Source organism: Canis lupus, chromosome 25 (assembly GCF_048164855.1).
Source record: "Canis lupus baileyi chromosome 25, mCanLup2.hap1, whole genome shotgun sequence".
Classification (NCBI taxonomy): Eukaryota; Metazoa; Chordata; class Mammalia; order Carnivora; family Canidae; genus Canis; species Canis lupus.
The window spans coordinates 40,373,535-40,395,186 of NC_132862.1; the positions used below are offsets into that span (position 1 = coordinate 40,373,535).

The window sequence follows — 21,652 nt, forward strand, 5'->3', positions numbered from 1 at the left end:
AGGAAAGTAAAGCCTGGGCGGGGGGGGTGGGGGCGGGAATCAGCCTCATCACTTGGAAGAATAACAAGCAGGTACAATTTCCCCCTCCAGAGCACCTAGAAGGAAGCTAGAGAGAGAGATAGGCAGGCAGGAAGGAAGGACCTTCCAGAAGTAGTCTCTCTCTCCATTCTCTGAAAAAGCCCAGGGGTGAAAAACTGTCTGTGACAAGAGCAATGTGGGTCACATACCAGAAAGAAGTCCTTCCTGCTCCTAGGAGACCCTGCAATGGCATCATCTGAGGCCTGGGAAAGCCATGGGAAATATAGCTCTGACCCTGACATTTGCCCACTGGCATGTGTACAGAAGAGGCAAACAACTCCTAGAGAATGGGTTGCCTTCTTGGAGAATGTTGCCTGTCCATGGTGAGGTCAATGCAGAGGGTATTCAAGCACCTTTTCTGATCGTCTGTGGGTGGCACCCGGAAAGGTACCCAAGTGCTCTGACCTGGATACCCAACTGCTTTTGTCACAAGTGCCTGACTTGTCTGCTTAACTTAGCTGTTGATGTCTCCATGCAGCAAAACACACGGCCTCTGAGACTTTGCCATATATTTATTTGTTAGTCTTCATGGCCACCCTTTTCCTGGGTGGGTCTGTAGCACAGCCATGCACTTTCTGGCATCCTTTGACCCTGACCTCCCCATACCTGGTCTCTTTTGCCCACACCACCACCTTTCACCTTCACCCCACAGCCTCACCCCAACATCCTGGGCCCCATCTTTAATGTTGGTGGGTGTGGTTTCAGCTTTTTCTATTCTGGTGACTGCTTGTGGGAGGCTACTGGAGAGATGTCAGGCCGCATGATCCAAGGAGGGGGTCTTGTCTTCCTGAGAAGTTGGGGTCCAGGCCCTCTCTGTCCAGCCACTACCAGAAATGTATGTGTAGGTCTCCTTGCTGTGCCAGCCTTTTCCCTGCCAGGGAAAATCAGAACAAAAGGAAGTATAGTTAGGGATATGAGGGTAAGCTGCATGAGCAACAGCACCAAGAAACCTGGGAACAATCTCCAGCCTTTTTTCAGTTCCTCTGGCATGCCAATGGTGGTCCCTCACCTGGCCCCTATTTCTGGGCTCTCTGGTTCACTCAAACCATACCTCCCACCCCATAAACCCCCCAAGGGTCCCTGCAACCCATCAGCCACTGCTGAGCACTCTGAACCTAAAGCCACTCCTGCAAAAGTTGTTTTTAAATGCTGTATCACTAATTCTCTAATTTCAATGGAATCAAGTCCAAGCAATGTGCTCAGCCCCTAGGCCCTATAAAGTGAAGCCTCATACAATCTACTCAACTGGGATCCCTTTTTCTTAATGCCCTATACCATCAACCTTGGTCCCAGGGGCTTATCTTGGGCTCTTTGTATACACTGGGCATATCTCTCCCTCCATGAAAGAATTCTGGCCTCTGTCTAGATCCTCCCTTGCCCAGGCCATGGGATGCTCTTGTTTCTCCTTGCCTGGGCCCATTGTGGTCCCACCACCTTCATGAGCCTCTCTGGCCATCCCAACATGATTGATCACTCTCTTCCCTGATATCCTGAGGCCTTTGAGGCCTGCCCCATACCACACATGTACATTGTTTTCTATTGGAAAGTGTGAGATCCACAGCCCACAGTCTTATGTTCAAGGCCTGCCTCTATCATTCCCTGGGCAAAGAAAACTAGACCCCTTGCTTCACCTGATGTGAGGTGCATGTGTTTGTGATCACAAAGCACTTCAAGAGCACACCAGAGTTTGGCTAAACACAAACAAACCAACAACGTCTTGCAACTTCTGTCTCTGCATGTGTAAAATGAGGATGACCATGGACAGACCACGGTCAGATAAATCAGTTCCAAGCTTCTTAGAGCAACCACAGGGACCTAGTGAAACTGCTTTGTAAAAGATACATTACCAAAATGCCAGTAGATATTGGTCCTGTGTAGTAACTTCCTGTAGAATGAAAAGATTTAGTATTTATAATTTCAGCTATTGGGGAACAAGCCCCAAGTTTCATAATATGGAGTTACTGTAATTTAGTAAAGCACAAATGTGATGCAAAAGTATCCTGCAAGCCTGGTGTTCTGGGGGCAGCAACTCACCTCATGGCTAAGTGTTGCGGGCCATGTGACATTGGACCCACAAGACCAGCAGCAACATACTTTCCAGTGGGGACATTTGTGTGGTAACCTCTGCCAAGGGGTTGAAAACCTTTGTTTCTTTGTGAAATTCTAATGGCCATCAAGTGAAAGATAATACTTTAGCAAATGATAAAAATGGTTTTTTTTTTTTGTTATTTCAGAAGAAAGAGAACAGAAAACTTCTTTAAAATTATTTATTTACTTTTAAGTAGTGTCTACACCTAACATAGGGCTTGAACTCACAACCCTGAGATCAAACGTTGCACGCTCCACTGAGCCAGCCAGGGTACCCTAAGAACAGAAGACTTCTTATTCTCACAGACTGATGATTGGGAAAAAGCCTGTATAAGCACTTTTGCATTCAAATTTGGGGTTGTGTCAGGTGTCTGGATACAATTTCCAGAGGTCAAGGGTCTGTATTAGGCTCACTTCTTATGATATGAATATAAACTATACACTTTACCCCAAGGCTGCTGTTATAGCTTCTACAACTCTTCATGTATTCTCAGGGAATTCACTACACTTTACACATCAGCCTCCCCTTTCACCCCCAAAAAATCATTGAAAAATCATCTGACCTAGCGTTAAAAATGGCAGATTAAAAATATGGGAATTTTTGTTGTTGTTGCTCCCTCCTGAAACCCTACTAAAATACCTGTGAGGGAAATTTTTAAAGGGGGCAGGGAGATAAAGTTATAAAGACAAATAAGTCAGGATAGTGGATCAAATATAAGTAAAAGCTAATTTGTAGCTGACGAGAACCCATTGGAGGAACAACCATTGGAGTAACTGAGGAGAAGGGCAGGATTTGAAACTGAGTGCCTATAGATGAGGGTCAATAAGATGTGGAGATTTGCTCCCAGGGAGTCAATGAAGGCTTGGGACTTGGCAGCACCCAATATCTTAGAAACATAATCAAGGGGGAAGTCTAAAAAGTGGCTGCAGTTAGGCATACCTATCTAGGTCTCCTCCTCAGCCCCACAAAGCTACTTACCCACCTAAAACCCCATCAAAGAAAAGCTTGAGAAGAAACTAAACCAGAAAGGCCTGGATTCAAGGTCAGCTGGTCTTAAGTAAGGCAGAAGGCATGTACTGAAAGTAGAAAGGGTTATATGTGGCATGAGTGTCTACATGCTCAGTGTGAAAAGTCTGCCACCTTCCCTGCCTTGCTCCAACAGACAACTGGAGAACTTCCTGGAGAAACTTAGGGAATCCAAGAGAAAATGCCTCCAGACATCAATTCCTAGAAGTCCCCAACAAGATGGCTTAGTCTCCACTACATTGCCTTGCCATGAGCACACCACTCAACAAGCCTCCATAGCATAGCCCTTTCACACCTTACTCTTGAAAATTAACAGTTACTCTCAAGTTACAAGTATCTGAGGAAAGACTTGAGCAGACCAAAAAGACAAATGACAAATTCAGAGGAAACAGAAAATGCCAGAAGCAAAGAAAAAAAGAAATCGGAAACCCTCACTTAAATATTTTATCCTTAAAACAAGAATAGGTTGCTATAAGGAAGGAGGCATCAAAGAAGAAGAAAATAATTCTAGGAAATTGAAAGTATAATAGTTGTTAAAAAAAAGTCAACTCAGTAAACGTAAAGATCTAATTGGCTTTGTTAAGTAATTCATGAATCAGGCACCATCCCATCTTATAAGTAAAGGGGAGCTCTGAGTAGTTAAGAAATGGAAGGTCTTTATAGGAAAAGGTAGGGCAAGAATGTTATTAGAGAAAGAAAAGAAAAAAAAAGAAAGAAAGAAAGAAAGAAAGAAAGAAAGAAAGAAAGAAAGAAAGAAGAAGAAAGAAAGAAAGAAAGAAAGAAAGAAAGAAAGAAAGAAAGAAAGAAAGAAAGAAAGAAAGAAAGAAGAGGAAGAGGGAGGAAGAGGAGGGAGGAATGAAGGAAGGAAAGAAGGAAGAGAGGATTGTTTCAGTTAAGATCCCTTCTCCTGAGGGGAAGAGCAGGGAGTCCTATCATGCAGATTACCTTATCTTCCTTTGGGAGATAGAGAGGGCCCAGATGACGGATTGTCTCTGTCATATTTTCTTGATGCTGACCAGAATATTCTAGATTGATTGGTTTAACATTCTACTCTTGGAGAGGTTGCCCAGAAGGAAGTGACTCCACCTCTGACCTGATTTCCTTTTTAACACAGCCGAAATAAAACTTAAATAGGTCTAGAAAATAAAGCTGAGGAATTCTCCCAGAAAGTAGAAAAAAAAGTATAAAGACAGAAAGTAAAGTAAGTGTGATACTGTGATTTATAAGAAATATATATTTTGGACTTTGTCCATGGTTCCTGGTTCACAGTTGCCAAATCCCATGTAATTTCCTAAATGATTAGAGCAATAGGGGCATCTATTGTTATAATATTTGGCTCTTGTCCTTAGTTTCTGAAATAGCTTCAGAACCATAAAGGTGAAATGGGTGTCTTTTACAGGCCTCTTTGAAACACATCTGAGTTTAAGTGAATATAGCAACTTTTGGAAAGCCCCTAAGAATGGGGGGCTGGTTGCCAGGGAAACCAACCCAAATTAGAGGGTTGGAACTTTCCATCTCATCTCCCTCCTCCGTCTACACCACCCAGAGACCTCCTGGGAGAATGGAAGGCTGGAGGTTAAACAGATCAGCAATGGCGAATGATTTATTCCCTCACTGCCTATGTAATGAAGGCTTCACAAAACCCCAAAAGAACATGGTTCTGAGAACATGCAGGTTGATGAACATGTAAAAGTGCTGGAAAATGGCGCCCTTGAGAGGACAGGGAAGCTCCATGTCCTTTCCCCAATCTTGCTCTATGCATCTCTTCCATCTGACTGTCTTGAGTTACATCCTTTTATAATAAGGTGGCAATCTAGCAAGTAAACAGTTTTCCTGAGTTCTTGAGCTGCTCTAACAAGTTAATTGAACCAAAAGAGGGGATTATAGGACTCCTCAATTTATAGCTAGTCTTTAGAAGGACAGGTAACAACCTGGACTTTCTATTGATGTCTAAAGTGGAAAAGAGAACAGTCTCGTGGGACTGATCCTTTAACATGTGGGATCTGATAATGTCTCCAGGTAGATAGTGTCAGAATTGACTTGAATTGCAGAACCCAGCCAGTGTCCACAGAATCTGAAAATAGCTCCTTTTTAACCATCCCCCGCAAATATACATTTTGTGGCCAGTGGTGCTGTGAGTGTAATATAAGAGTAGAGGACACACACGAGTGATTTTTTCCTTAGAATAAAGAAATGTAAGAACCAGGTAGGAGATCCAAAGTCAGTCAATAGGAGTTCTGAAAAAAGAGAACAGTCAAAACCAGAGTAGAAGAAAATAATCAAGGAAATAATTCAAGAAAATATTCAAGAACTGAAAAATGAGCATTTTCAGACCATGAATGCCCACTGAACACCCATGAAAATGAATAAAAATATACCTACATCAAGGCACAGCTTGATGAAATTTAGGAACTGGGACAGTATCAGATTCTACCAAAAGCAACACTAGAAGCTAGAAGACAATAGAGGTGATTTTCAACTTAAAATGCTATAATTATTCAATCAGGATAGGAAGATATCTGTATTGCTGGTGGGAAGTTTAATAAGTCCCATTCTCCTTTTGGGCATCAAATAGTATTGAGTATATAGAAAAGTAAGTAATAGAAAAGAAGATATTTAGTAGCTATGGAGAAAAATAAAAAGTACAAGAAGAGAAATGTAGTTATACCATAGCTCACTACTTGGCTCAACAAGAAATAATATTTAAAATCATAATAAAATAAAAGAACATACTAAACTGATAAATGTCAAGCACTTAGATTGAGAAGGTGTGTGTCTCTTGTGAAGAGTAATGTAGATGGTGTAAGAAAGAAAAATCCTTATCATCCATAATAGGAAGTTTGTTTTTCCAAGACTTAAAAAATTGGTGTAGGAGGGGGAAGAATGTAAGTGCATTATTGAGAAATACAGTCTAGATATGCAAATTTAGAATAAAGAGCTAAAGAATTGAAAGAGATTTTCTTCTGAAGAGTACATGATAGGGATGGGGAGACATGGGGACAGAGACTGTTAATTTTGATTCTAAGCATTATTGAAAAAACTTATCTTTTAAAGCCTACTAATATTTTAATCTAAAAAAAAATAAATAATACATGAAAATTTCCTTAGCCTGAAAGACACGAGTCTCCAGATTGAAGAGCCAGTTCTAGGGTTGTAAAATATAGCAAAACAAACAAAAAAGATGGACACTCAGTTAAATATGAATTTCAGAGAAATAGTAATCTTTCAGTAAAAGTATGCCTCAAATATTGCAAAATTTACTTGTAGATTATCTGAAATTCAAAAGTAATAAGTATCCTCTATTTTATTGAGTTCTTGAGGTCCAATACATGCATACCAAGGTACATAGCATGACACTAAAAAACACTGGGGATAAAGAAAAGATGTTAACTTCCAGAGGAAAAAAAACGTCACAGGCAAAGACATCAAAAAAGCATTGACTTTTCATGGCAAGATTGGAAATTTGGAGACAGTGGAACAATGCCTTCAAAATTCTGAAGAAAAAACAATTCCATTCTGGAATCTTTTATCCATAAAATCATTAATCAAGCCTGAGACTTGAATAAAGGCATTTTTAGGCATACAAATGTTCAAAATGGTGCCTACCTCCTACTAGAGGATCTGCCCCCACAAAAGAAAAGAAAAGAAAAGATACAAGGCAAGAAAGAAGAAAGCACAGACTTCAGGAAGACAGAGACCCAATGTTAAGAGAGAAGGGAGATGAATTCCCAGGAATTCCCACTCTCTGCTGTGCTGGGGCAGAGAGACAACAGGCAAGATTGGAGTGAGAGAATGGAAGATTACAGGGTAAAAAAAGGAACTGACAGAGAGCCTGATGTATTTGGTCACATAGAAAATGATCAGTAGACAGGTTTTCCACCTCTGTTGGAGAGTTTGAAGAGAATCATAAATACATGCACAGAAAATTAAGCAGGTAAAGAAAATGCAATTATTAATGACATGTTTACAAGAGATTAAATGAACATTATCATAATATACTGCTTGGAAATGCAGAAAATAATACTTAGTGATAATGATGTAAACACTAAACAGTGATTTAAACAAAAAATTATGCTGGAGGCAGAGAAAGTGGGCATAAGATGTCATGAGACAAGAGGTAATCACTCAGAGTAAGAGTCAAAGTCCTGAAAGTAGCCCACAAGGCCCTACACAATCTATGTTGTCCACGTTACAGCTCTAATCTTACCCCTATTGTTCTACCCTCATTCACTTTCCTCCCACAAAAAGGGCCTCTGCTATTCTGTTCTTCAGGTATACCATATGTCCTTCTAGCTCAGGGCTTTTGCACTTGCTGTTTCCTTTGCTTAAAAGGTCCTTTTCCTACACATCCTCAGTGCTTCTCCTTCCCATCCTTCAGGTCTTTGCTCAGATGCCATCTTTTCTTGTAAGGTCATCCTTTCCTTCACTCTTATTTAACATTACATTTCTTCCTTAATATTCCCTACATCATCATGGAACTTTATTTTTCTCCATATTATTCATAACCATTCTATATAGAGCACCACCTCTAAATAATGAGATGGTTAGACAGGTATTTTATTTAAACGTTTGCTTATTCTCTCCATTGCAGTGAAAGCCCCATGAGAGCAGTGTGTTTTGTTCACTACAGGTATTCATGATTTGTTCACTAATGTATCCATGCCGAGAACACTGGCACATAGCAAGAGCTTTACAAATATTTGTTAAATGAAAAAAAGAACTCAAGATATATCAATTTAAGCATTTATGGAGAAAAATAAAAGTAAATACCAGAAACAAACTGTTAAAATTATTGAATGTGGTTGCACCTGAGGACTCAGATTTGTGGTAAAGAGAGAAGCAGGGCTAGCTGGTTTTCCTCAGAAGCCTTATAGCATTATTTAGGTTTATAAACCGTGCACCTGTATTGCTTTTAAAAAAATTAAAATTATTTTTAAATATGCTCACTGTCTTCATCCCCTACACATATTCCTAAATTATAATTCAATTTGATATCAGAAGGAAATGACTATGGGATTCCCTACCCTTTGTATTATTAATCCTAGAAGCCATCCTCTTCCTCTCCTCCATCTCTTTCTCTCTAACCAATGCCTCTAATCCATCCCCATGTCCTGAAGCTCTCACCTCCTTCATGGATCCTCTGATTCATTCACCTTCTACCTCCATTACTACTGCCCTAGTCCCATCTTCTACCTGGATGTTGCATAAGTTTTGTAATAGTCCCCTACATACATTCAGTCCATCCACCCTATTCCACTGTGGCCAGACAGATATTTTCAAATACAAATCTGGTCATATCACTCCATTGCAACTTGCTTTAAATATGCTCATGGTGTCCTACTGTTCTTCCACTAAAGATAAATCTCTTAACCCTCTGCCTTGCTTGTTTGCCTTATCTCTTGGCACCCCAGTCTCTCATGCTCATCATCTTTTTTTCCACCACAGAATCTGCACATGCTGTCACCTCTTCCTAGAATGCTGTTTCTCAAACTTTTTCCTGTTTGCCTTCTGCTCATCATTCAAATATCAGCTACAATGTCATTAAGTCAAATCCCCATATTTTAGGCTCTTTTTTAAAAGATTTTATTTATTTATTTATTCATGAGAGACACATACCACAGAGAGGCAGAGACACAGGCAGAGGGAGAAGCAGGCTCCACGCAAGGAGCCCGATATGGGACTTGATCCCAGGTCTCCAGGATCACACCCTGGGCTGCAGGCAGCACTAAACCACTGTGCCACCGGGGCTGCCCTATTTTAGGCTCTTATATGTGGATATCTGTACTTGTCACAGTTGCAGTTTTACATTTGGGCTTACTGAATTAGTATCTGCATCTCCACCATCAACACACACATGCACACATGTACACGTGCATGCACACATACTTACAGGCTCTTGACTAAAGAAGGAAATCTTCTTTTGTTGTTGTATCCCCACTGCCTAGTACATAGTAGAAATTCAATACATATGTACTGAATCTGTTGAAACACTGTCTTTTACTACTACAACAACCATTATGTTTCGCTTGGGTTTGAATAACATTTATCTGTCAGTCTTATCCCAGTCTTCAGTCTTATCTCTATCTTAAAATTCTAGGACTTGGAGACTGCATGCTTTTTTTGAAGGTCTGTTACTCACTCCTCTCTAAACTTCCAGTTCTCACTTGTACACATAATTTCTAGAAATGTTCATTGACATAATATGTGCAAAAGATTATGTGTTGTATGGGGTTTTTACCCTGGAGAGATTACATATTATAAAACCGTTCCTTACACCTTACTTTTAGATATGGTCATTCATGATACATTTCTATCACTTCACATATGATCTTTAAATGTGTTCTCTTCCTTCACAATTCAATACAGTTTCAGTTGGATGAAATCCAGTAAACATCTGATTAAAGCTAAAGATTCAGCATTTTAGGCAAACATAATGATTTTTATCTTGTCTCAACCAGTGAAGCTTAACACCAATACCAAATTATGTGCCAATGCCTTTACTATACAAGAAAGATGGGGACATTGGCTAGTGACAGGGTCACCATAAGAATGACCTTAGTCAACTAGTGCACAAAATTCCAAATCCAGCATAGGACAGGGCACTTGGTGGGTGGCAGCAAAGGGGGTGGGGGAGTCTAAATTTGAACACCTAATGTTGATCACCACTGGTTTATAATTCCTTTGCAAGTAGAGACCAATCTGGTAATCCAACATTCACTTAACCCTTTGCTGAATAAAACAAGTTTAAATTAACCTACTTTTTTCTTTTGACTATTCAGAACTGTATGAGAAGCCAAAAATTCTTTAAAGTTCCTTCTAGAGAATAAGACTACCATGTTGTCTTCCTTTAATTTCCCATTAGACATAAGCTAAAATAGTCATGGTGAATCCCAAGTTTCTTATGTCTGCAATATAATATAACTGAGCAATACTAAATTCGGGAATTCCCCCATGAAGTTATTTTTAAAAGACCCCTTCCTTTCCACCTAAAATCAGTCTCTGGAAATAGCTAGCAGGAATCACCCTCCAAATGGCCTCCCCTCCCCAGAGCTTGGCCATACATCAGCAGGAGAAGATTGGGACAGAATCTGGATGATCCTGCCTCTTCCTGGACCCAGTGTGAACCAATGACTATCTCAATTTCTTCTCCACACTTGTTGCTTTCATCACTGTTTTCAGAGTTAGGCTCAACAGTTATTCCCCAAGCATTCTGACATCTCTGTGAATGATGTGGAATTTGGCATTCCTTGTAACCTTGAGCTTGATAAAAATTTTGGGTCCTCTGGGGGCAAATCACCAAAACCCTGTACATTCCCAGAAAGGTAGAGAAATGGCACGGCACAAGTTTAGGGCTATGATTTATGCTTCAGACAACCATAATGAAACTGTCAGGACACTCTCATGGCTTAGTGTTCACCATTATCTTTAAGAGCATGTATGTACCTTAGAGTCACCAATGAAATGCCAATTAAACAAGGTACTATTTAATACCCATCAAGTCAATAGCCCAACTAGAGTATTCAATGTGAAAGCAGATGCCATAAACATTCTCAAAAAGAGCTGGTGATTTCTTCTATTTGTTTCTCTCTTATTTCTATAACCACCTCTTAACATTTTTCAAGATGGAAATAACATTTTCTGATCCTAAAAATATACCCTCATTCACTTGCTTCAACAAGAAGGGCCTACAGAAAACTATAAAAGAGAAACTGAAAATCATACATATACTTTCTACACAGAAAAAAAAAAACACATTGCTTTTGGAATGCTACAGAGATCATCTTAGCCCAGCTATTCTTGTTCATCTAATAAATGAAACAAACAAGAATTGAAGCTGCATCACACTGTGAGAATATAAGATAATATTTTCATATCATACTGGTAGCTATGACCATTACTGTTATTATATACTTCAAGTAGATGAAGATAGATGATAGATAGATAGATAGATGATTGATAGATAGATAGATAGATAGATAGATAGATAGATAGATAGATGACAGTGCACACTTTATGTTTCCACAAGATGGTCTTTGTGTGCCAAAAAACATTATTTGGAAGATACATTGCTTCAATAAATAGTTATTCAATTTATTAAGGTTGCACATTTTTCAGTGAAGTTATTCTTTAAGTTTTTGAATTCAAATGACAAATTTTGTTATTCTATTTATAAGCAAAGGTTGCCTGCTTTGTTTTTCAAGATCCTGAATTCCTCAAGAGGCTTTGAAAGCAATAATAAGAGGAGAACACCTTTAGGGTGTCTGTTATGGACTGAATATTTGTGTCCTCCCAGTACCCATATGCTGAAGCCCTAATACCCAATGTAGCTATATTTGGGGATGGGGTTTCCTAAGGAAGTAATTAATGCAAGTTTAAATGAGGCCATAGGGGTTGGACCCAGGTCCCATAGGATGGGTGTCCTAGAAAAAGGAATAGACCCTGACTCTCTCTCTCTCTCTCTCTCTCTCTCTCTCTCTCTCCCTCTGTGTGTGTGTGTGAGAGAGAGAGAGAGAGAGAGAGAATAGAGGAAAGGTCATATGAGAGCAGTGTAAAAGTAGTGGTCAGCAAACTAGGAGAGAGATCTCACCACAAATCAAACCTGCTGGCATCTGATCATGGACTTCTAGCCTCCAGAACTGTAAGAATATGAAATTCTGTTGTTCGAGCCACCCAGCATGTGCTATTTCCTTACAGCAGCCCTAGCAGCTAATACAATATGAGAAGCAGAGACTCCTTTACATCTGGTGGGGGGGGGGGTGGGCGGGGAAGGTTAGAAGTCAAGGATAAGAAAAGAGCAGGAATCCACATGCTACTAGATGGCTGCATCCCTGGACACTGCCAGACTTTGGAGGGAATGGTTGTTGAGCACACAAGGTGGCCAGACCTGAGGCGTGGGGTTCCCAGCCTGACAATGAGGCAGCAGAGCCCTACTGGATTTGTGAACTGAGATTTATACCCAGTCTTAGAGTTGCCAGATTGAGCAAATAAAAATACAGGATCCTTTCCTCCTCTAAGGAAAGAAAATCTATTGTGCTTCTCTTTGTATTTCCAGTGCTTCATACACTGCCTAGAACTTCAGTAGACTCAGTGATGCTGCTAAATTGATTAAAATAACCCTCAAATGTTTAAAAAAAAAAAAAAAGGATCCCAGTTAAATTCGAATCTCAGATGATTTTGCAGTATTTGGGATATTCTTTTTTTTTCCTCTTTAAATGTTTTTCTTTTTTAAACTAAAAAGAAAACAGGGCAGCTCCGGTGGTGCAAAAAACAAACAAAAAAAACCGTTCACTCATTTGGAATATTCTTATATAAAAAATTATTCACTGTTTATTTGGAATTCAAATTAATTGGATAAATTAATTATTTTATCTGGGAATGCTACCCAGTGCAGGCATGGCTTTCTGGAGGGCATTTTAGTAATTCATGTCAAAGCCTTTAAACGTAAGTATTAGCACAACAATTCCACTTGTAGGAGTTAGTCACAAGAAATCACTAGATAATAAATATACAGGTAAGGATATTTCATCAATGTTTGCTCATAATCATGAAAAATTAAGGCAAGAGTGGTTGAACAGTTGTATTTTTGTTCAAATGTATGCGATCTTAAAGTTGTAACTTTTAAAATCTATATTTATTAGAATGAAAAGATGTCCAGAACATATTGTTAAATTTAAAAGAGTAATAAAGTACTTTTAAGTTTGATTTTATTTTTAACTATTTGTTGCAAGACACCATCTCTCACCCACACATACATGAAAAACATCTGGAATATTTATACCAAAATATTGACAGGAGCTATCTTTGGCTTATGAGATTATTGGTGACTTACTTTGTTCTATATCCCTTTGTGCATATATTATCTTAATAATCAGAATGAAACAATAATTATATTGCAATTTTGAAAAAGTACTTTTTCAAAGTACTTTTTCAAACTTTTTAAGAAAGAAGTATGCAAAAGCATTGATAATTCTATAATCTTGAAATTTGAAGCAAGGAATTCATGTATGGATTCAGTAATTACTTACCTAAAGTCAGAGATGTGATCCTTATCATGTTTTAGTGTAGATTTATCTAAGTTATGACATCTTCCTCTGGCTAAAAGAACCACAGAAACACCTGGATATGGTAGATATTTGCTATTGTTGTTCATTTTGTTTGGGATTGAGGGAGTTATTTTTTTCTCTACCTACCATCTATTTTGTCCCTTCTTCTTGTTACAGAGCACCAGTTTTCCTTCGGGAAAATTACCTCCAGATCCCATGCTCAGTCCACATGCTTTAGGTCAAACTGACTCCAACCTTAGAGCATGTGATCCTGATATGTCCAATCAGAACATGCCATTCCCCTGGCCTAATAATTTGTTCAGATAAGAGAATGAGATAGAATTCTGATCAATGAAAATCAGATTGTGGATTTTGTCAGGTCAAGAGAAATACTCTTTTTATTGGACTAGAAAACAGAAGAATATGTGCCTAGGGTTACTAGCCATCTTAGTGCCATTAGAAGCCAACATGGACAGCAAAATTACATCAAGAGAGACAAACAAAATTTACCTCCTGGATCACATGGTACCTAAAGCTCAGTTTTATTATTTTTTAAGCCAAACTCTTTAAAAGAATTTTATCAGTTTCAAGTAACGTAGTAAGCACATTAGACTTATTGTGAATTTTCCAGCAAAAGCTCTGGTTAATTTGATTGATATGAGGATAAAATGAATTGAATCTACTGGTACTAGTTGTAAACACTGTTTACAAGTCTGAGTAAAATTTCATTGGTGTCTAAAAAAAAACAAATAATAAATAAAATAAAATAAAATAAAATAAATTAAAATAAAATAAAATAAAATAAATTTCATTGGTGTCAATACCCCAAGGAGAAGCATTGCCAGGCATCTTGTATATTACAAGATATGTCTCATATTTAATGATTTTTGTCCTGATTCTTGTATTGGTTTTCTCAGGGCACCCTAAATGTCCTGTATTCGGCATTTTTCAATAAATTACAAAAACTCAGCAGTTGGGGTTTTTATCAAACTTCTGGGTATGGGTATTTTTATTTGCTAAATGTGGTGGCCCTACTGAAGAGGAGTCATTCACTCTCTACACCTTGCCATGTTTCACCCTGCTCTTATCATAGCTCTGCCAACTTAGCCCAATTTTGGCTAAAGTTATATGAGTTAATGAATTTTTCTTTTTTGAATAAGATGGTTTGAGCCAGATTTTTAGTCTCTTGTAACCAAAAGAAAACTAACTGAACCCAATTAATTGCAGAACCACCACCACCTAATCTGTAGAGCCTAATTATAGTAATAGCTACCTTTGACATTAATCAATTACTGAGTGTATTCAGGACATTTTAAATATGCTATCTCACGAATTAGCCTACTCATCCTTTGGGATAGACATTATTTTCTATATTTCACAGATAAGGAAACTGACTTTCTGTGAGTTGAAATAATTCTCCCCAAATCACACAGCCCGGTACATGGAACCAGTATACCAAAACATCAAGTCTGTATTCTTCTACTGAACCACACTACCTTCCAGTCCAGACTTGAAATTCTCAATTCTGGTTTTACACCACAGAGAGAATTCTTCCATTGGTTCACTGCTGGTTGAAGTAAAATAACCACCAGAAAGCCCACTTCCCACGAATAGCTCTGACTTGAAGCCAAACACCTGAAAAGTGGCTGAACAGAGCCTTGGTTTAAAGTGGGTGCAGGAAGCCCCCTGAGTATGACTATTTTCTCTAATTTCCAAGCAAGGATTATGATCTGAAAGCAAGTTTTTGGCTCACTTGAGTAGTGTCAAATTAATCAAGGTCAGACCCATTGTTTAAATTAACCAAATAACTGCAGATTTTCCACTGTTTATGGATACTACCTAAAACTGTACAAGCTGGACATGAACTATGTAAAGGCAGACCTAAGAATAATCACCAGATTTCCAATGAATCATTTCAGTTTCCTGCAAATACAAATAATACATAAAAACTAAATGACTCCTTCACGTTTACCTGTGATACGACATTCTATGTGTAATTCATCTTGTTTTTGTTACTTTCACAGTAACTCTGAAACTGAGATACAGCAGAGAGGTGCTCTGCTCAAAGTCAAGCAGCAGGTCAACAGCAAATAGATATGACCACAAACAAATAAGACCCCAAAGAAACAAATGAAAAAAATAGCAAGTGTCTACTGTATCCAGGTGTTTCTCTGGCTCTTTTAGCAAGAGAAAGATGTCATGGCTTAGATAAATCGACACTAAAATGCAATGAGGAACATGGCTATGACATCAAGTAAGGAATTCCTGAATCCACACATGGACTCCTTGCTTCAGACTTCAAGATTATAGAATTAGCGATGCTCTTGACAAATAGGTTTAATTAGAAACAAACCGAAACTCTTTGTCAGCCAGCCTCCACCCCTCCAGGCTTCTCTAGAAGCCTCTGCCCCTGCCTTTGCTGCCCAGGGAAAGCTACAATAGCATTGCGCTGATCACACAGCGATGCTGCCAATGAGTATTGTAGGTGCTATGGTGCTATCCATGGAGGGCAGAAGGTGAGGACAGCAGCAGCACTTCCCAGAACTCTGATGGCTTTTCAAGTACAGCCCAAATGAACATGATAATGATGGTTCAAGTGACTCCAAAAGGTGAGACACACCTATTTGTCAAACATCTCCCCTTAGCTATTTGCTGGTGGCTCTAATTATTTTATGGAGGAAGTTCTAGGAACAAAAGAAATACTGTTCCTTACCACCCCATCCAAACAGGCCAGAGAGAGCTTCTCAGGCTCCTGGAGAGGGTGAAGGGGAGACCAGTATGACCAGAAGAGATGTAATTTGTGACATTCTGCCCCCTGAGGTCTGTGGAATGATGACAACCACTCCCATCCCACTTCTGCTCCTTGCCTTCCCAGTGGGTGTGCACATTTTCTACTAGTAAGAAACTCTCAGAAGGGAATTTTCTGAAGCCTGGCACAGCAAAACCCCAAATACAAAGGTTCTTTTCAAATCCACCTCTGAAGACATAGACATGGCCAACACGCACATGAGAAAATGCTCTGCATCACTTGCCATCAGGGAAATACAAATCAAAACCACAATGAGATACCACCTCACACCAGTGAGAATGGGGAAAATTAACAAGGCAGGAAACCACAAATGCTGGAGAGGATGCGGAGAAAAGGGAACCCTCTTACACTGTTGGTGGGAATGTGAAATGGTGCAGCCACTCTGGAAAACTGTGTGGAGGTTCCTCAAACAGTTAAAAATAAACCTGCCCTACAACCCAGCAATTGCACTGTTGGGGATTTACCCCAAAGATACAGATGCAATGAAACGCCGGGACACCTGCACCCAAGTGTTTCTAGCAGCCATGTCCATAATAGCCAAACTGTGGAAGGAGCCTCGGTGTCCAATGAAAGATGAATGGATAAAGAAGATGTGGTTTATGTATACAATGGAATATTACTCAGCCATTAGAAACGACAAATACCCATCATTTGCTTCAATGTGGATGGAACTGGAGGGTATTATGCTGAGTGAAGTAAGTCAATCGGAGAAGGACAAACATTATATGTTCTCATTCATTTGGGGAATATAAATAATAGTGAAAGGGAATATAAGGGAAGGGAGAAGATATGTGTGGGAAATATCAGAAAGGGAGACAGAACATAAAGACTCCTAACTCTGGGAAACGAACTAGGGGTGGTGGAAAGGGAGGAGGGCGGGGGGTGGGGGTGAATGGGTGACGGGCACGGAGGGGGGCACTTGACGGGATGAGCACTGGGTATTATTCTGTATGTTGGCAAATTGAGCACCAATAAAAAATAAATTTATTATTAAAAAAAAAAACAAATCCACCTCTGAACTGCACACTTAGCCCATCCATCCATGAGCTCTGGGCACATGCTCGGTAAGTGACTATAATCTCTTCTAGACTAGATTCCTGTAGGAACCTTCCATCCATGGCACACCAAGGCTGTGCCTTGAGAGAGGTTTGCCCTCCTACAGGCAGATGATTTAAAAGCAGTAATAAAACTGACCAAAAGTCGGACTGCTTTTTTTTTCCATTTGCAAAATCAGATTTTAATTATTGCATCTCTGCTATGAAACACTGCAAAAGTGTCCATGTATTCCCAAACAATTGAGTGTGTAATATTAGTAACACTTTTGGAGCAAAGTTTATCACATTTTCTTTTATGCCACAAATACCTTACTGATTGCTTTTTACTTCATCTGTGTCAGACTGTCCTGACTCGAGTGGACTCAGGTCCCCACCAGTAGTCTCTTTACCATTGCTGCTTCTACTCCAGCCAAAGGGATCCCTCCAAAACGGGATCGGAGCCTGCTATGCCTCTGACTTAAAACTCTTGCTTGCTCCCCTTCACTACCTTCAGAATGAATTCAACTTCTACTTGCTTTGTGACTCTTCACAGTCTGAGTCCAACTCAGACCACATTCTGAGTCCAGCCCCCCCATGCTCTTTTATCCCCCCATGTGACCCACACCCCCAGTTCCTTGGACACATCATCCCTTTCTCAGGGTCTGTGCCTCTCCTCAAGCCATTCCTCCTATTAAGAATTTTCTTTTGATATTGAAAACTCTGACTCCTCCTGCAAGGTTGGCTGACGTGTCCACTTCCCTGGGACACTTTCCCCAGGAAAAATTCATGGCCCTTCCTACCTACTCAGAGTGCCTGCTGCATGACTCAACAGCAGCACTTCTATAGTTTTCCCCATATGGCCTCTAAGGAAGGCTATATTCCTAATCACAAGGGTAGAGCCCAAAACATTTGTTGGGCTGCATTTTACTAGTTAGCAGAGTTGCTATGCCTTAAATCAGCCTGCATAACCAACCCATCTTTCAGTTCCTGACTCCTTGGGTCAAAGCAGGCTACTTTCTTCTCCATCCATGTGACCCTCAGTCTATGAAACCAGCTGAGAAAGTAGGCTTACATCCACCTTGGAGTCTTGCTCTTTCCCTCCTTCCTGCAAGTGACCCTCAAGAAAGCTTGTTCCAAGGTAGATCGGAATAAAGACCCCACACACACATTTGTCTGTGGTCTCAACAGTGTTTCAATTTGGCCTGCTACTCCAGAGTTGCAGGTAACTGGGTACTACTATGGATAATAATAAAGTTGTATCTTGATTCCTGCACTTCTCTTTGCACTTCACTCCCTTAGTCAGAAAGCAGTGATGATGAGTGAAGAACACCAGGGCAGGATCTAGGCCCTCATGAATACCCTGAAAGCCTGACCCCCAGTGTCTACCACTCATTACACTGTACTACAGTCGGTTGCTTACATGTGTCTGACATCTCTTATAATCTCCCTCCTAAAAACATTAACGCTCTGCTCACCTTTGATTCTCCAGATCCTAACACATGCAGGCTTAATATAAACGTATATTAGAATGACAGCCTTGCTGGATAGAGTATTCTTAGTTGCATATTTTTCCCATTTAGCATGTTGAATATATCATGCCAATCATTTCTAGCCTGCCAGGTCGCTGTGGACAGGTCTGTTACCAGCCTTTTTGTGTCTACCCTTGTAAGTTAAGGACCTCTTGTCCTGAGCTGCTCTCAGGATTTTCTCTTTATAATGTGCAAGTTTCACTATAATATGTTGAGGTGTTGACCTATTTTTGTTGATTTTGAGGGGAATTCACTGCGCCTTACAAACTTGAATGCCTGTTTCCTTTCCCAGATTAGGGTAGTTCTCAGCTATAATTTCTTCAAATAAACCTTCTGTCTTTTTTTCTCCACTCTTCATCTCCTGGGACTCTTATAATATGAATATTATTTTACTTTGTGAAATCACTGAGTTCCCTAAGTTTATTGTTGTGATCTATTTATTTTCTTTCACTCTTCTTTTCAGCATCCTTGTTTCCCATCACTTTATCCTCTATATCACTAATTCACTCTTCTGATTCCTTGATCCTCATTTTATGGCTTCCACTTGGGACTGCATCTCAGTAATAGCACTTTTATTTCAGCCGAACTGGATTTTAGTTCTTTTATCTCTATAACAAGGGATTCTCTAGTGTCTTCTACGCTTTGTTTCAAGCCCAGCTACTATCTTCATAATCATTGTTTTATTTATTTTTTGGAAAGATTTTATTTACTTATTCATGAGAGACACACACAGAGAGAGAGAGGCAGAAACACAGGCAGAGGGGAGAAGCAGGCTCCATGCAGGGAGCCCAATGTGGGACTAGATCTCGGGACTCCAGGATCATGCCCTGGGCAGAAGGCAGGCACTCAACCACTTAGCCACCCAGGTGCCCCTAATCATTGTTTTAAATTCTAGTTCAGACATCTTACTTATATACATGCTGATGAAATCCCTGGCAGTGAGTACTACCTCCTGTTCTTTGTTTTGGGGTGAGTTTCTCCATCTTATCATTTTTGCCCAGAAAAGAAAAGAAGAAAGAAAAAGGAAAAAAAAAACAACAAGAAGCCAAACAAAATAAAACAAAGCAAAAACTAGGTGTGTTTTGGTCCGTATGTTAAAAGAAACTAAATCCCAAAATACGAAAGAAGAAAGAAAGAAAGAAAGAAAGAAAGAAAGAAAGAAAGAAAGAAAGAAAGACGCATATGGCACAAGATACTCTGTAAGTTGCCTCCTCCACTCCCTGCTGATTCCTGGCCCAGCTGTCATCCCTCACCCCTGATTCTTTGCTCTCAGAACCCCAATTTTGTTCAGATTTCTAGAAGTCAAGCACTTCAAAGAAGTTGGGGCCCTCCCCAGCCCTATGTTGAACAATAATCTTACCCATTTTTAACAAAATTGATTAGGATGAGCATGTGTCCTAAGTGTGGCCTAAGAGAGGTTGGTGGGAGACAGCTGGAGGTTTCCTTATTCTTAGAAAGGTTTGTCCTTTCCTGCCTTTGGACTCTGTGGTATGAGGGCATGGTGCTTGGAAATGTTGCTTCAGCCATCTGTAAGAAAGAGAGGGGAGACAAGCAAGTCTCAGGGAATGGAATCCTCTGAGCCCTAACATGGCAATGGCAGTCTGATTGCCAAAATGGTTCAAATTCTCCATTCTGCCCTTTGCAATATGACTTTGAAGCTCCTTCCACCACCAAAAGGCAAAGTCTATTTCCCCATTACTTAGGTCTGGACTGGCCTAGTGAATTGTTTTAGCCAACAGTATGAGAGAGAGAGAATCTTAAGCAGGTCCCATGTCCAGCACAGAGCCCAATCTCACAACCCTGAGATCATGACCCGAGCCAAAATCATGGGTCAGATGCTTAAACAACTGAGCGACCCAGGCACCCCAAGACACATTTTTTAAAGATTTATTTATTTTAGAGAGAAAGATAAAGTGAGCAGGGGGAGGGACAGAGGGAGAGGGGAGAAAAAAATCCTCAAGCAGTCTCCACTGAGCATGGAGCTCAATGTAGGGCTCAGTCCCAGGCCCCTGAGATCATAATCTGAGCCAAAATCAAAAGTTGGATGTTTAACTGACTGAGCCACCCAGGTACCCCCAAGGCATCTATTTTTTTAAGTAGGCTGCCAACCCTTTGAGGTAAAGAACTCGTACTATATCTATCTGTAGAGAGGACTAGAATCTGAAAATGTACATATCAATACAAGGTAACCTCCACTAAATGCAATATGAGCAGACCAGTCCATATGAAGACTTCATGAAGGAAGCTGGATATGAACTGGGTAGTCTTTGAAGGAGGTTTAGGATTGAGAGAGATGAGAATTCACGGGGAGGTGGAGAGAGGCTCTTCTCTGGCCCTGGTGAGTTGGACATTCCATGGGGATTTGTTCTGGGAAGAGGTGAACGACCAGGAGTCAAGCTCAGAAATGGTGATTTAAGGTATAAAGGACACAACAAGAAAAGAGCAGCTTTCTCTTGCAAGCCCAGCAAAAGTTCTTTCTGTGAGGTCACAAGGCATAGCTGTCAGAAGGTATAAGCCAGTGTTCTCCCCAGCCATTCTCAAAAGTGTTTCAAAAGGCACGTTGTCTCAGGGGTCAACAGGCCGATGCCCATGGTCTCAGAAATGACCAGGCCTGAGGAGTCCCTTTCTACGAGCTGTGCTCCTATACTCTTCACATGCTCTGACTCAGTGAGCCCCCTGCCAGCCTGAGAGGTGGGGTAGGGGGTCATAGAGCAGTCCTTTAATAAAGATTAGATCACAGCTGAACAGATTTCACAAGCCTCAAAAAGAGTAACAGTGAGGTACTTGTTTCTTTCAAATTGCCAGGTTTACCACATCCCTCTCTACATCTGAGTTGCCCCAAGCCTGAGAGGAATGATAAGGGCCCCAGGCTCTGTCAGGGCCATCCCCCTTGGGGTCTGAAGAAAAGGCTAAAGAAAGCCCCCTGTTCTCCCAACTGCAAGCGTGAAGGTGCTAAATAATTCTGAAAACAAACCAGCTACAGAATTAGAGCACAGGGAAAGAGGAAACTATTATGTATTTTGGCCAAGAAGCCTTCTTTCTTT

At 40.2% G+C, this 21,652-nt stretch overlaps 1 protein-coding gene across 1 annotated transcript in view; it reads right to left on the reverse strand.

The window, feature by feature from the left end:
* Nucleotides 1-572: 572 nt before the first annotated feature.
* The window catches only part of KCNA6 (potassium voltage-gated channel subfamily A member 6), a 42,337-nt gene continuing 21,257 nt past the window's right edge, over nt 573-21,652 (reverse strand). Inside the window, exon 2 of the mRNA XM_072799306.1 lies at nt 573-949. The gene's annotated coding sequence lies outside the window, so the exon portion shown is untranslated. The remainder of the gene's footprint in view (nt 950-21,652) is intronic.